Source organism: Salvelinus namaycush, unplaced genomic scaffold (genome assembly GCF_016432855.1).
Source record: "Salvelinus namaycush isolate Seneca unplaced genomic scaffold, SaNama_1.0 Scaffold1, whole genome shotgun sequence".
NCBI classification, from domain to species: Eukaryota; Metazoa; Chordata; class Actinopteri; order Salmoniformes; family Salmonidae; genus Salvelinus; species Salvelinus namaycush.
The window spans coordinates 421,213-438,221 of record NW_024057674.1 but is presented as its reverse complement, the minus strand read 5'-3'; the positions used below and the strand labels follow the sequence as shown (position 1 = coordinate 438,221).

Below are 17,009 nucleotides of genomic sequence, written 5' to 3'. Positions count from 1 at the left end.
TGTTTTTAATTGTTGACAGCCAGTAGACACCATGTTTATATTGTAGAAGGTGAAGCATTGTAGTTGATTATGTGAAATGGAAGTTGTTTTCAGTTGGTGGTGGGCAAACTTGTCCAACAAAAATATAGGATATATTTGTTGTCTTAAGGGGGAAGGTTTTACAGGCTTTCGTTTTTCCATTTATGTTTTGAGGTTGGACTTTAGCACGTATAGCTCGTTAGCACGTAGGGCGCACTGATTGCATTAGTCAGTATGTGTAACACCAGTTCTTTTGTTTACCTCTTCTTGGGCAGATTTAGTGGGTCTCATGGTGGGTGTCTTTGTTCGGTCCCAGTTGTTGTTACTAGTCAATTTTCAGTGGACACCCCTATAGTGACTTTCAGAGCCCCTCCTAAAAAAAAAAAATGAATTTTGGGATGGATATTGCATCCAATTAATATTTTAGTCAATGGCATTTCCTTAGGGTGCTCATTAGTCTTTCAGTTGTTAGTCTTCTGTTTGTTGTGTACTAAATATTTCTGTTTATTTCATTTTTTTATTTGTTTTTTCCTGTGAAGCCATTGTGTTGCATCCATGTCTGAAATGTGCTGTATAAATAAAGCTTGATTTGATTTCAACAAATGAACCCAATGACTGACCAATCAACAGACTCGATCCAACAACATGCCTATCAAGATATTGCATTCAGACATGACTAATACAATTTGATTTGAGGGGACGAGAGTTCTAGAAGCTAGTGAGTTTTAGGAAGACGAGAGTTCTAGAAGCTAGTGAGTTTTAGGAAGACGAGAGTTCTAGAAGCTAGTGAGTTTTAGGAAGACGAGAGTTCTAGAAGATAGTGAGTTTTAGGATTCTATAGAAAGAAAAATGATAAAAAAACAATATGATTGTTTATTATTATTTCAGAAATACGTGTTTTTAATTGTCAGCCAGTAGACACCATGTTTATATTGTAGAAGGTGAAGCATTGTAGTTGATTATAATGTGAAATGGAAGTTGTTTTCTGTTGGTGGTGAGCAAACTTGTCCAACAAAAATATAGGATATATTTGTTGTCTTAAAGGGGAAGGTTTTACAGGCTTTGGTTTTTTGCATTTATGTTTTGAGGTTGGATTTTAACACGTCAGCACGTACTGATTGGTATCACCTCGTTAGTCAGTATGTGTTACACTTGTGCTGGCTTGTCCATCTCGTTAGTGGGAAGGTGTTTCACCTGAGCTGGTCCAGGTTCTATTTAAGAGTGTCTGGCCCAGTGTTCCAGTTGTCTTGATAGATGTGGAGAGTCAACACCTGTAGTTGCTCCACCTTTTTGGTTTGCTTCCTGTCTTTAAGTTTGGTTTGAGTTTTTCTTTTGTTTGCCTCTTCTTGGGCAGATTTAGTGGGTCTTATGATGGGTGTCTTTTAGGTCCCAGTTGTTGTTACTAGTCAACATTCAGTGGACACCCCCATAGTGTCTTTCAGAGCCCCTCCTAAAAAACAAGCATGTATTTTGGGTTGGATATTGCATCCAATTAATATTTTAATCAATGCTCATTAGTCTTTCAGTTCTTAGTCTTCTGATGGTGTACTAAATATTTCTGTTTATTTTCTCCTGTGAAGCCATTGTTGCATGGATGTCTGAAATGTGCTGTATAAATAAAGCTTGATTTGATTTCAATAAATGAACCCAATGACCGACCAATCAACAGACCCTCCATCTTAGTATGAAAAACAGTATCAATCCCACTTTTCCAGCCTGCTGAAGGCGTGATGGAGTGGTAAACACCACCCCCGTCTCTACCAGGGGCTTGAGGTGGTCTCCCACAACTCTGCTGGTGGAGTGGTAAACACCACCCCCGGCTCTACCAGGGGCTTGAGGTTGTCTCCCACAGCTCTGCTGGTGGAGTGGTAAACACCACCCCCGGCTCTACCAGGGGCTTGAGGTGGTCTCCCACAGCTCTGCTGGTGGAGTGGTAAACACCACCCCCGGCTCTACCAGGGCCTTGAGGTGGTCTCCCACAGCTCTGCTTATGTCATGTTCTGTGGCCTTGCCGTTCCATTTCTTGACTGCCCCTGCAACACAGAAAGAAACATATTTAGTCATATTATATAAAACACTCAAAGTAATGGATATGGAGCATCTATGGACTCAGTTACACCTGGCACCTAAATGTGACTTCTGTCATCTGATCACTCCAAGCTGAATTAGGTTCAGATCTACCAGGATGGGCCTTTGACAGTCTGGATGCAGTCAGGCCACTGAATATAAATAAGCAATGTAAAGAGATGGGGTGAATGAGTGGGGAAAAGTACATTCTATACAAATGACCTTCATAATAACAATCAACTAATGTGTGTGCCTGAGGGGAAATTCATTTTCCTACTGACAAAATGGGTGAGAAATTACACCAAAACCAGTGGACAATTTGCACTGCTGCTGAAAAACATCTCCACAGCATGATGTTGCCATGACCACCGCTTCACCGGGATGGTACCGATTTTCTCCAGACATGACACATGACATTCAGGCCAAAGAGTTGGTTTAATCAGACCAGAGAATCTTGTTTCTCATGGTTAGAGTCCTTTAGGTGCCTTTTGGCAAACTCCAAGCGAGCTGTCATGTGCCTTTTACTGAGGAGTAGCTTCCGTCTGGTCTCTACCATAAAGGCCTGATTTGTTGGAGTGCTGCAGAGATGATTGTCCTTCTGGAAGGTTCTCCCATCTCCACAGAGGAACTCTGGAGCTCTGTCAGAGTGACCATCGAGTTTTTGGTCACCTCCTTGACCAAGGCCCTTCTCCCCCGATTTCTCCGTTTGGCCGGGCGGCCAGCTCTAGGAAGAGTAATGGTGGTTCCTAACTTATTCCATTTAAGAATGAGGGCAGACACTGTGTTCTTGGGGACCTTCAATGCTGCATACATTTTTTGGTACCTTTTCTCCAGATCTGTGCCTCAACACATTCTTGTCTCAGAGCTCTACGGACAATTCCTTTGACCTCATGGCTTGGTTTTTGCTCTGACATGTGTCGTGGCAGAATCAGATTTAGCTAGGTAACATAGATAGATAAGATGTTATTTTCATCATATGCTTGTGAGATACTTGTCATTAGAATCTTCTGAGCTAGGGATTAGTAACTTGGGCTCTGTCTCAGAGCTCTACGGACAATTCCTTTGACCTCATGGCTTGGTTTTTGCTTGTGAGATACTTGTCATTAGAATCTTCTGAGCTAGGGATTGGTAACTTGGTACCAGAGAGGGGAGAGGTCAGGTTTGTCTTCATAAGTCAATGTATATGTTAAACCATGTGGTGCTAAGTAGAATATCAGAAGGGGAGGAGGACAGTTGTTTTCTTATGGGAATGTTGTTTTCTTATGGGAACGTGTCTGTAACTATTCCTAAACCATGTGACGGGATGGAGTTATTAATTGGGGAACCAGTTAGTTATCTCATACAATGTCTGTACGCCAGTCACTCCCTACTTTTCTCATGGGGGGGAAGGAGTTTGGCCGTGTTTGGAACCATTGTATTTCCCCTCTGAGGTTGCCCTTATCTTGACCTAGTATTTGACCTAAGAGGCTCCCTGTCTGATTTTGAGTTTGTCCAGGTTTGGGAGTATCTAGAAATGACAATTGATATATGCCATTGGATGAGGTAATGTTTTGGTAGACAGTGAAGTATCAAGCATGAGATTTAAACCTTGTCTTGGGAGATCAAACTGAACGATGATTTATAGCTGATGCTGTCTAGCGATAGGATACTCCTCTTTCGGGTAAAGGATTCTTTGTAAGTTGAGAGGGGTGTATCTTGGCTATAAATGAAACTAAGAATTGTTTTGTAAGCACTCTCAGAGAATTCATTTATAGACACTGAATTGATCTGATAGTCAAAAAAGGGCTTTGGTGAAGCTTGTATATATATTAAAGATGGAATATATAATTTAACTCTGACGTGTGTCGTTGGCTCTCTCTCTCTCTTTATTGAGTAATACAGGAAATTACCACGACACATGCACTGTAAACTGTGGGACTTTATATAGACAGGTGTGTGCCTCTCCAAATCATGTCTAATCAAATGAATTTACCACAAGTGGACTCCAATCAAGCTGGAGAAACATCTCAAGGATGATCAATGGAATCAGGATGCATCTGAGCTCCATTTCGAGTCTCATAGCAAAGGGTCTGAATACTTAAGTAAATACATTTGCAAGAATGTTTACAAACCTGTTTTTGGTTTGTCATTATGTGGTATTGTGATGTCATTATGTGGTATTGTGATGTCATTATGGGGTATTGTGTGTAGATTGATGAGGGGGAAAATATTCAATTTTAGAATATGGCTGTAAAGTAACTGAATGTGGAAAAAGTGAAGGGGTCTGAATACTTAACGAATGCACTGTATACAGCTGGTAGATTTTTCTACCATTGGCAGTTTTGTACACAGTCACGTGATACGTGGTATAGAAATGTCCAATCATAGGAGAGTACATGGGTGGCACTATACTGTGTGTCTGCAGGTGTCTATCTGGTCAAAACCACTGATACAGGTGACCCTCCACCCTCTGGTGGGATGGATCATGTCTACAGAGAAACCTAGATTCAAATACTTAGATGTGTGTGTATTGGGTATATGTTGTGAAATTATTAGATATTACTTGTTAGATATTACGGCACTGTCGGAGCTAGAACCACAAGCATTTCACTACACCCCCAATAACATCTGCTAAACACGTGTATGTGACCAATAAAATGTGATTTGATTTTGATTGTCAATAAACGTCCTATTTATCAAAGGTGCTTTTGGCTGGGGTCAAAATGACTCCAAAGGATTTGAATTTGTTAAAAGTCCATATTGATACAGAAACACTAAACCATGATTTAGATTTAATAAGAACAAGTTGATTGACAAAGTCATGAAAAATTGGAGGAATTGAATAACCCACATTTTGGCTATGATCAAAGATATGCCTCTGGGGTCAAAATGATCCATGTCAGAAGTATGGTTCAATGCAAATATGTAGTGGGTGTAAAGTTTGTTTTAAACTCTCACTCATTAAACACGAATCAATCAACACATTCTTCTCTTTGAACGGCATAATATAATATTAAACTTTTATGAAATAAATGAAAAATAAACGTTTGGTTCCTCAACTGCGTTTCCCACTCCAGTCAGCAGATGGCGATGCGCGTCTTTCAGGTTCAGGCGATGCTGCCAGTGTGACGTATAATCTAGTGGACGGGACGCTTCTTCACCAACAATAGCTAGTCAGACACCTCGGGAGCTTTCTAGCAAACACAGCTACAACATTCACGCGCTTTACACTGTTTTGGTGTATATTAGTCGATGTGTTTGAAACACACTTCTGTTGTATGTACTTGTTGGCCCATTTAATTATATATTTACGTTGTTTGTCAGCTAGCTTGTTTGCTAAGTTAGCTTTGAACTAGGCTAGTCGCTAATGCCAGCTAGCTAACATCTCCGACCATGAGTTCACTAAGCTACTCTCCTCCTGCTAAAGAAGAGGATGAGGTCTGCTGGACGGAGAAATAAGCTTTCGTGAAAGAGGACGAAGAGGAGACTGTTTCAATACAAAAACGAAGTAGAGGGTGAGGCTGTTACCGTGAAAGAAGAAGAGAAAGACGTTTCAGTGAAAGAAGAGGAAGACGCGTTCAGAGTGAAAGAGGAGGATGCGATTTTTGGAGTGAAAGAGGAGGTCGAAGATGAGGCTGTTACAATATTAAAACACGTAGAGGGTGAGGCTGTTACCGTGAAAGAAGAAGAGAAAGACGTTACAGTGAAAGAAGAGGAAGATGCAGTTTTTGGAGTGAAAGGGGAGGAGGGGGAGATTACTGTCACATTGGAGGAAGAAGAGGAGGTTGGAGATCCGTTTAACCCCAGTAAGTACCGTCTCTGCAGTCGTTGAACCAATATGCAGTAAAGGGGTTCTACACTTTAATGTTGTTCTGTAGGAATGGCTGAAGCTACACTGTACACTGTACTCCTCAAAATAATTTCACATAATACTTTCATATCACATAACAATTATTTCACACAATACTTTCATATCACATCAAAATAATTTAAAATACTTTAACATCAAAATAATTTCACACAATACTTTCATATCACATCTAAATAGGTAACCAGTCTGTATAGATAGATAGCTAAGTGAATTAAATATCATCAGCTGTCTAACTTCATATTAGCTAGCTGTCTTGATGTATTTATCACTGTAAAAAACAAACTCCAAATGCATTTGTAGATAGCTAGCTAACAGCCATGGAGGGTGAAAGGATAGCAGCCCCAACTGTCAGTGAGAGAGGAGGCTATTCTGGATAGGGCAGGTACTTTTGTGTAGTTCCTGTCCCTAGAAGTGAGCACGGAGATAATAGTAACATAATATTCAGTGTGGTGTAATTTGACTATAATGAAGTGTGTTTCTTGTGAGGTTTTCTGTCCTCAGATAAAGAGCGCTATGAAAGCCAGTCTACATATGAAGAGGTCCCAATGAAGAGCAGTGGTTCTCAGTCCTGGGGACTCAAAGAGGCACATTGTTGTTTTTGCCTCAGCACTGCACAGCTGATTCAAATGATCAACTCATCATCAAGCTTCAAGTGGTATTTATGTATTCATTTGTGATGCCATCCTTGATATGATCCTGTTATTGTCACATGCTACACATGTACATATGTGTGTCCATGCATCTATCAATCCAATGTTATCATGATTTTTTTATCAGGGATATTATACTTTAGTAATCCACAATGACCTGTTGATGTAAAAGTCTAATAATTACATTGTCTTCCATATTCCTACAGATACCTTGTAACAGGAGATTCCATCAAAACGATTTCCTACAGTTACCGTGTAGGGCACTGCAAGGTTGGGTGACCAGGGTCATCTGGGACTGCCTCCTGGAGGAATTCAGGTGTGTGAAGGCTACCTGTGTCCTGCGTAACTTCATGAGGATGGACACGAGGACCAGGAGGGGATCTACAGCTCGCCGCCGTGTCCCAGAGGAGAAGTATGCTGCTCTGCAGGATGTTTCAAGGATGGGGTCCAACAACGCAGCAAGAGAGGCAATCCGTGTTCGGGAGATCTTCACCACCTCCTTCTTCAAAGAGGGTGCTGTTCCCTGGCAACACCATAGACTACACTATGCACAACCAAAGGCTATTTTAAGAGGGTGCTGTTCCCTGGCAACACCATAGACTACACTATGCACAACAAAAGGCTCTTTTAAGAGCCATTCACATTGCAATAAGAGTATTCTTCCATTTACTTAGCTATGTCAACTGCAGTTGTTCAATTCACAGTTTCTCTCCCTTTAACTGTGGCTCCTTCCACCTTCAAAGAATAGGCAAGAGGGCCAACCATGGAGAATAGTAAGACACTTCATTATTTCTATAACTACGCTATATTGTTTGTCCTCGTGGGTCCGTTCATGTTTTTCAGCATAAAGTACTCTGCAGCCACTTAGTGTGGTGTGGACACCAGTTGAGGCCACACACAGATTCCTGTTGAACACTGTGGCTTTAACTACCTTATTTTCTCAATAACAGTCTCTCTCCTCCACTTCATCCCTCTCTCCCCTTCTCCCTAAATCCTCTAGGTTATATCAGCTGTGTCGGTGAACCCCTCCTGCATCTGAACTGGCTACATAGAGGACACAGCATGATCAGAGGTGAGAGGTCATTTGGTCAGGTCAACAGGAAGTATTATTAAAGATATGCTTTACATTGAAATACAGATAGATGCAGTAGTCCCAGAGTTAATGATCCCAGGTCAGTTTTGCATTTCAACTCCTGATTGATGATTAACAATGTTAGAATAAAAAATAAAAACACAAGGCTTAAACATGCTCTCTCTCTCCATCTGTCTCTCGTCTGCAGATATGTTTTGATGTGAGAGAATGCCAACCCCCAGTCCCATCATCACCACCTCACCCTCTTTTAAGATAACCTTTGTGCCGACTAGAGACACTGTTATGTAATTGTGATGAACTGAGAGAATATTTAGGTAGCACTGTGATTCATTAATCATGTGCTGCCTTCCCTGCTCCTATGTGCTTACCTCTTTCCCTTTCTGTCTTTTACACCTCTCTCTCATCTCCTCTTTCTTCCTCTGTTTTTATCATGCACAACAGATGTGCATTGAAGTACAGATTGAACTTGTATTTACAACACTTGGATAATGAGCTTTTCAATAAAGCGTTTCACATTCTCTACTGGTTGAAATGAAGTGTAATGTGATGAAATACTCCACATACTCCGCGATTTTCATGAATTAACTTTATGATAAAAAAAAATGCATAATCGTTTGTCTCTACATTAACTAACATTCCTGTCAACTGTACATGTTTTTGCATGATTAGTTATGACGTTATAATCCCTTACATTTGCTTCCATCCTAGTATTTCTGTCCGCCATCTTTGATTCAGTTCAGTTCTGTGTAGGGGTTCCCCTCTCTCCTAGTATTTCCGTCCGCCATCTTTGATTCAGTTCAGTTCTGTGTAGGGGTTCCCCTCTCTCCTAGTATTTCTGTTCACCATCTTTGATTCAGTTCAGTTCTGTGTAGGGTTACCCCTCTCTCCTAGTATTTCTGTCCGCCATCTTTGCTGAAGAAAGTCTGTCACTAGCGCAGCAGCAGCCTCCCCTGGTCCTAGTGCCTAGTAAAATATATTGACTGATATTGATTTATTTAGGGGGGGGGGGTAATTAATATTTTAGGACTAGCTAATTCCCTGAATCCTACCCTTTAATTTTTTGTCTGAAAATTAAATTTACATTTTACTCAACTGCGTTACCCACTCCAGTCAGCAGATGGCGGTCTGCGACTTTAAGGCAACGCTGCTACTGTGACGTATAATCTAGTGGACGGAACGCTTCTTTCAACAGCAGCAACAGACAGTCAGCAACCTCGGTAGCTTGCTAGCCAAAATAGACGAACCAATAAAGCTCTTTATACGCTTTAGTGTATATTAGCCACTGTATTTCAAAACCACTTCTGTCGCCTAGTTAGTTATCCGTTTTCAATTCATATTTACGGTATTGTTTTTATTATTCATCTAGCGGGCTGGTTAAGTTAGCATTAGCCTAGCTAGCTAACATCTTCAACCATGAGGTCACTAAGCTACTCTCTTGTTAATGAAGAGAAGGGCTGCTGGACGGAGAAAGAAGCTCTCGTCAAAGAGGAGAAGGAAGAGGAGGATATCACAGTAAACGAAGAAGTAGAGGGTGAGGCTGTTACCGTGAAAGAAGAAGAGAAAGATGCGTTCAGATTGAAAGAGGAAGAGGATGTTACAGTAAAAGAAGAGGAGGAAGAGAAAGAGGAGGATGCAGTTTTTGGAGTGAAAGAGGAGGTGGGGGAGATGACTGTCACATTGAAAAAGGAGGTGGAAGAAGAGGAGGAAACTGGATTTCTGGGCTCGGTTTCCCAAACGCATCTTAAGGCATCCGATGGTTCTAACGATGAACAGGCCCTGGTTAACACAAGTAAGTACTGTCTTAAAAAACAGAGACACAAACTCTGCAGTTGTTGAACTGATGTTTTATTTTTTTATTTCACCTTTATTTAACCATGTGGCTATGATGTCATAATGATAGTTTAACCAGGTGGCTATGATGTCATAATGATAGTTTAACCAGGTGGCCATGATGTCATAATGATAGTTTAACCAGGTGGCTATGATGTCATAATGATAGTTTAGGCCATGATGTCATAATGATAGTTTAACCAGGTGGCTATGATGTCATAATGATAGTTTAACCAGGTGGCCATGATGTCATAATGATAGTTTAACCAGGTGGCTATGATGTCATAATGATAGTTTAGGCCATGATGTCATAATGATAGTTTAACCAGGTGGCTATGATGTCATAATGATAGTTTAACCAGGTGGCCATGATGTCATAATGATAGTTTAACCAGGTAGGCCAGTTGAGAACAAGTTCTCATTTGCAACTGCGACCTGGCCAAGATAAAGCAAAGCAGTGTGACACAGACAACAACGTAGAGTTACACATGGAATAACATGGAATAAACAATAAACAAGCCAATAACACAATAACCAAGTCAATGACACAGTAGAAAAAAAGAAAATCTATATATAGTGTGTGCAAAAGGCATGAGGAGGTAGGCAATAAATAGTCCATAGTAGCGAAGAATTACAATTTAGCAGATTAACACTGGAGTGATAAATCAGCAGATACTCTCTCAGTTTAGTAATACTCTCTCAGTTTAGTAATACTTTCTCAGTTTAGTAATACTCTCTCAGTTTAGTAATACTCTCTCAGTTTAGTAATACTCTCTCAGTTTAGCAATACTCTCTCAGTTTAGTAATACTCTCTCAGTTTAGTAATACTCTCTCAGTTTAGTAATACTCTCTCGGTTTAGTAATACTCTCTCGGTTTAGTAATACTCTCTCGGTTTAGTAATACTCTCTCGGTTTAGTAATACTCCCTCGGTTTAGTAATACTCCCTCGGTTTAGTAATACTCCCTCGGTTTAGTAATACTCCCTCGGTTTAGTAATACTCTCTCTGTTTAGTAATACTCTCTCAGTTGAGTAATATTCTCTCAGTTTAGTAACACTCTCTCAGTTTAGTAATACTCTCACAGTTAGATGATGTGCAAGTAGAGATACTGGTGTGCAAAAGAGCAGAAAAGTACATGTACAGCTGCAGCAATCGGTTAGCTGCTCAGATAGCTGATGTTTAAAGTTGGTGAGGGAAATATAAGTCTCCAGCTTCAGCGATTTTTGAAATTGGTTCCAGTCACTGGCAGCAGAGAACTGGAAGGATGTGTGGTGTTGTTGGTTCAATTTAAGGCAGTGGTTCTAAAGATGAACTTAGCCATAAGATGGTTTTGAGAAACCGGGCCGTGATTACCACTGGTAAGTACTGTCTTAAATACAGAGGTACAAACTCTGCAGTTGTTGAACTGATGTTTGGTGTTAAAAGGGAAATCTGTAATAGCCATTGATTCTTGGAGAATATAACACATGCCTCATGAGCTTAGTTCAACTGTTGTACCCCATCAGAACCCCAAATAAGCTTTTTTTTTACTCCAATGTTTAGAAACAATGTAAATCAACACTGTATAGCCTCAACATGGTTAAAACTATAATGTTGATATCATGGATGGTCAGTCCTTGCATCCATAGGTCTGTCTATGAATTTGAAAGTAGTTACATTTCTCCAGCCCCATCCATCATCTTATTAGCAAAACAGTGGTGGAATTACAGCTTTGTTATTGGTTGATTGATTGTTGTGTGGCTTTTTTAAAGGGACAACCTAGGATTTAAACAGCAACAAAATGGCTGCCAAGAGACTTGCTTTGGTAAACAGCTGAGGGATGGGGTCTGGAGAAATGTAACCACTCTCAAATTCATAGAGAAAGCTATTGTAGCAACCGTAATCCAACACCTAGCGACCTCGTCAAGAAGTTCAGACATCTTGGCGTAACAGTTATAAGGTGTTGGCTTGACGGTCACTGGACCCAGGTTTGAGTCCAGCTCAGGGCGACCCCCCGAATTCACTACACTATGAATACAAGGACTGGCAATGCATGATGTCATAATGATAGTTTAACCAGGTTTCTAGGCTATATAGTATATTCTAGAATTCATCCATGATGTCATAATGATAGTGTAACCAGGTTTCTAGGATATATAGTATATTCTAGATTTCATCTATGATGTCATAGTGATAGTTTAACCAGGTTTCTAGGATATATAGTATATTCTAGAATTCATCCATCATGTCATAATGATAGTTTAACCAGGTTTCTAGGCTATATAGTATATTCTAGAATTCATCCATGATGTCATAATGATCGTTTAACCAGGTTTCTAGGATATATAGTATATTCTAGAATTCATCCATGATGTCATAATGATAGTTTAACCAGGTTTCTAGGATATATAGTATATTCTAGAATTGCCAGTGAAGATTTCCTGTGGAGGCAAATTATTAGAGCTGTTGATAAGTCATTGTATAATATTCAGCCAATTTTTTTTATGCCCTTACATTAAAGGCAAAACATACCTAGATTCAATTACATTCATGAATTGGTTTGAAACCTTTGTTTTAAACCCTTCTCAAAGTTGGTGCCTTGACGGATTTGTAAAAAATGGTTTGTCATGAAACACTATTTATTTATTTATATAATGTAACCTTTATTTAACTAGGCAAGTCGGTTATGAACAAAATCTTATTTACAATGACTGCCTACCCTGGAAGACGCTGGGCCAATCACGGCCGGTTGTGATACAGCCCGGATTTGAACCAGGGTGTCTAGTGACACCTCAAGCACTGAGATGCAGTGTCCTCTGTGCCACTCGGGAGCCCCAAAATCATGTTCTAGTGCTGTCCCCAACTAAAATACATCTTGGTCAACCAAGAGGCATCTGTTCTTTCTACCAAGCGCCCCATTTATTTTTATAAAATCTATATGAACTGAACTTGTCTGATGCTTTAAGCACGCTGTTTGAATAAATAAATAAGACACACAAATGACCAGAGGGAGCCGGTCGTCAACACAACCCGACTGGAGGGAGCCGGTCGTCAACACAACCTGACCAGAGGGAGCCGGTCGTCAACACAACCCGACCGGAGGGAGCCGGTCGTCAACTCAACCCGACCAGAGGGAGCCGCTCGTCAACATAACCCGACCGGAGGGAGCCGGTCGTCAACATAACCTGACCAGAGGGATTCCCCCCTCTGCTGCTGGACTTCGTAAATTCTGCCGTTCTGCTCCTGAAGTTTTCAGTAATAGACTAATAGACTACAGATAGATAGACTAATAGACTAGTAATAGACTACACCATCAGTCTGCAACCTTTTCCAGTTGGAGTGCCAATTTATCTGACCGTTTCTGCGAATCTGTGTGCCAGTTATGATTTTCATATGCACATTTTTGTGGAACAGTTTCATTTAAATTATAATAGTATCTCAAAATCTTTGCCTGTGATTAATCTACATTCTAAATCTAAATGAAAATTATACAAATCTAAAAGTAACTTTTATTGCCATTGCCAACTATGTAAAAACAAATAGCCTACATAAAGCCAACAAATGAAAACATGGCATTCTGCAGGTAGAAAATATCCTGATAAAAATAAATATCCTAGAAATCACATTGGCTGCACATGGCCTGTCTACAACAAACTTGAAACATTGTATCAACTATCACTTGGGTCAGGAAACTCGGATAGCAAGCTTGCAACACTGTATAAAATATTCTAGGCCCTCTTTTTCCTGCTCCAGTGAGTTCTGGACAGTAATCAGGTATTTTATGACATTTCCACTGGATCAGAGCATTACATTTTTCCCTTTTATGCCGAGTGGTTATCGAAAGGGCGAGAGCAGGAAATATTTGACAAAAATACTTTGAGGAACTATTGTCATTTGCAATTGAATTTGATTAGACTTTGTTTACTTGCTGTTTGGATGTGAAGAAAAATTACTTTGAGAAGCTCCACAACTCATTAGTGGTTCAGCGTTAAGACAATGAGAAATACTATCAGACATCCCCAAATGGGCACATTTATAGGCCTACATTTGTGTGCAGGCCAGGTAGACTAGTCCTACTTCTATATGTGTAATCAGGTGTGCGTCCTTACTCAACATTGACAGGAGTGTTTCAAACAAAAGACAATTAATAAATTGACAAAACTGACGCATCTTGTAGGGTCAGGTCTGGGTGGTCTGCAGGGGGCCGTTTCATTTAGTGTCCGTTTGGGTCGGCTGGGGAATGATTTCATTTCCCCATAGTATGTTGTACCGAAGTTGAATGACTGAAAGGAAGTGTAACTTTGATTATAATTACACTTCCCTGAAGGAGGGAAACGAGGTACAACACCTGTTTGTTCCCGCCCTTTCCTGGGTCGGTGAAAATCGGTATTAAATTTAAGGAATAAATCCAAGCCTCACTCTCATCACCTGTGGAAGGCGGGGCTTCCAGCGAGGCGTGGATTTGATAGTACGTTGTACCTAGTTTCCCTCCTTCAGGGAACAGTAGTTATAGTCATAACATGTGGATTTAATAGTATGTTGTACCTAGTTTCCCTCCTTCAGGGAACAGTAGTTATAGTCATAACGTTACGCTTGTCATATGATGAACTTCAACTTAAATACTGGATCTTGCAGTGGGACAGTTTTTTGTATTCAGATCTCTGAAATGCTGTCTAACTACGTCTCATTTAGTGTCTCCTTATGTTACGCTGGGAAAACAGTTTTCAATAATTTCAGAGTTTGCTAAATCCAATGGTTCTAACCGAAAGTCCCCTTAACTTTATTGACAACACCCAAATGGATACTGTCATTAACGTGGTTTTTCAATAATTACACATAATACTTAATACTGTAGCTGTTTTGTTATAGTCACATGTTCAACTATCATCAAGTGATCCAGGAAATCATTTTCTGAATGACAGTCAAACATAACGACATGCAACAACAACCAAAGTGCTTCTTCATTCATTACTCTGGTAAAGACAGTTATGCCGTGCTCCACGTTGGATCCAACAACCCTAACAAATTGATGTTTATAATTTTATTGTCTGCTTGATTTACAGTAAGGTCTCGTTAGTCTGTTTGCACACAGAGATACTTAGCTCATAATGTGTAGAGAACTGTTCCTTGATGGATCGGCTATTGTACAACACACAGAGCTATTTTCCTTTATTCAGGACATTTAGAATGACAACACATTACAGAGTAGCCTAGTGGGATTATTCACAAAATTATCTGGTTATGAAATGTCATGACAAAGACATTTTAGTTTCCATGTTTCACCTGAAATATTAAATGATTTATAGTCCTAGGTCTATGTTATTGTTAGGTGAAGTTATGGGTCCTACAGTAGGTCTATGTTGTTGTTAGGTGAAGTTATGGGTCCTACAGTAGGTCTATGTTGTTAGGTGAAGTTATGGGCCAATTTGTTAAACAGTTAATGTACAAACCCTCAGTTTCAGGCTGATGGCAAAGCTAGCTAAAGAGCATTTTACTGGTTGAAGTGTTTTATAAGTATAAAGCAGTTGATTTGCGGCAATAACACAAACATATTAAGCAGGAGATTCAAACGAGCGTTACAGTTATTATCCAAAAGTAATGTGAAATGCACTCATAAACAACCTGTAAATGGAGGCTATTTTTGCTGTCAGCCTATGAGAACTCCCCTGAGTTTTCCCCCACGGTGGTGAATTAGTGAATAGACACAGAACTTAATGTGAGTTTCCTTGAGTAGCACTCCTGATCTTGCGCGTTAATATTCAGAATACATTGTGGAAAACTAAAATCTTTGCTCACCATTTTTGCTCCAGGCAGATATACTACATCCATAACTAGTGGTTTCCTCATTACCAGATATACTACATCCATAACTATCGGTTTCCTCATTGCCAGATATACTACATCCTTAACTAGTGGTTTCCTCATTACCAGATATACTACATCCATAACTGGTGGTTTCCTCATTACCAGATATACTACATCCATAACTAGTGGTTTCCTCATTACCAGATATACTACATCCATAACTAGCGGTTTCCTCATTACCAGATATACTACATCCATAACTAGTGGTTTCCTCATTAGCAGATATACTACATCCATAACTAGTGGTTTCCTCATTAGCAGATATACTACATCCATAACTAGTGGTTTCCTCATTACCAGATATACTACATCCATAACTAGTGGTTTCCTCATTAGCAGATATACTACATCCATAACTAGTGGTTTCCTCATTACCAGATATACTGCATCCATAACTAGCGGTTTCCTCATTGCCAGATATACTACATCCATAACTAGTGGTTTCCTCATTAGTAGGGAGGTGTTTCTGCAATCAAATTGTGTGTGCATCGCCCTCGTGCTGCAACTTTAGCAAACACAGAAAGGGACCTTTTTGGAGATCAAAGGTCGTCTGGTACACTGCTTAGAGTTTGACTGTCTTAAGACAATTGTAAAATAATTTAACAGACCTCTGGGCATCACCTTTTACCTCAAATAAACAGTGGAGTTCTGCTGTTGTGGCCCTTTAACCGTCTGACTTTGTTGTTCACACAGGAGAGAGATGTGACTATCGTGGATCCTCTGGGGAGCCTCAACAGCCTCATGATGCTGACAAGGCAGAGAAGAGTCTCTCCAGATCAGAACTCCTCAAGAAACACCAGCAGAGACCCACAGGGAAGAAATCTCACTGCTGCTCTGACTGTGGGAAATGTTGCAGATCTTCATCAGAACTTAAAATACACCAGAGAACACACACAGGAGAGAAACTTTATAGCTGTGATCAATGTGGGATGAGTTTTACTACATCAAGCCATCTGATTCGACACCTGAGAACACACACAGGAGAGAAACCTTATAGCTGTGATCAATGTGGGATGAGTTTTACTACATCAAGCCATCTGATTCGACACCAGAGAACACACACAGGAGAGAAACCTTATAGCTGTGATCAATGTGGGAAGAGTTTTACTAGATCTAGCTCTCTGACTGTACACCAGAGAACACACACAGGAGAGAAATCATATAGCTGTGATCAATGTGGGAAGAGTTTTGCTAGATCTAGCTCTCTGACTGTACACCAGAGAACACACACAGGAGAGAAACCATATAGCTGTGATCAATGTGGGAAGAGTTTTGCTAGATCTAGCAATCTGACTACACACCAGAGAACCCACACAGGAGAGAAACCATATAACTGTGATCAATGTAGGATGAGTTTTTCTACATCTAGCTATCTAACTAACCACCATAGAACACACACAGGAGATAATCCGTGCTGTGATCAATGTGGGAAGAGTTTTTGTACTCCTAGGTATCTAACTATACACCAGAGAACACACACAGGAGAGAAACCTTATAGCTGTGATCAATGTAGGAAAAGTTTTTCTTCTTCTAGCTATCTAACTATACACCAAAGAACACACACAGGAGAGAAACCTTTTAGCTGTGATCAATGTGGGAAGAGTTTTTCTTCTTCTCGCTATCTAACTATACACCATAGAACACACACAGGAGAGAAA

At 40.2% G+C, this 17,009-nt stretch overlaps 1 long non-coding RNA gene across 1 annotated transcript; it reads left to right on the top strand.

Moving 5' to 3' along the window:
* The first annotated feature begins 6,539 nt into the window (after positions 1–6,539).
* On the top strand, positions 6,540–7,618 carry LOC120035231. Its single transcript, XR_005474130.1, has 3 exons — positions 6,540–6,590; positions 6,792–6,901; positions 7,586–7,618. It is a non-coding gene; the product is annotated as an uncharacterized LOC120035231 (long non-coding RNA).
* The last annotated feature ends 9,391 nt before the right edge of the window (positions 7,619–17,009 follow it).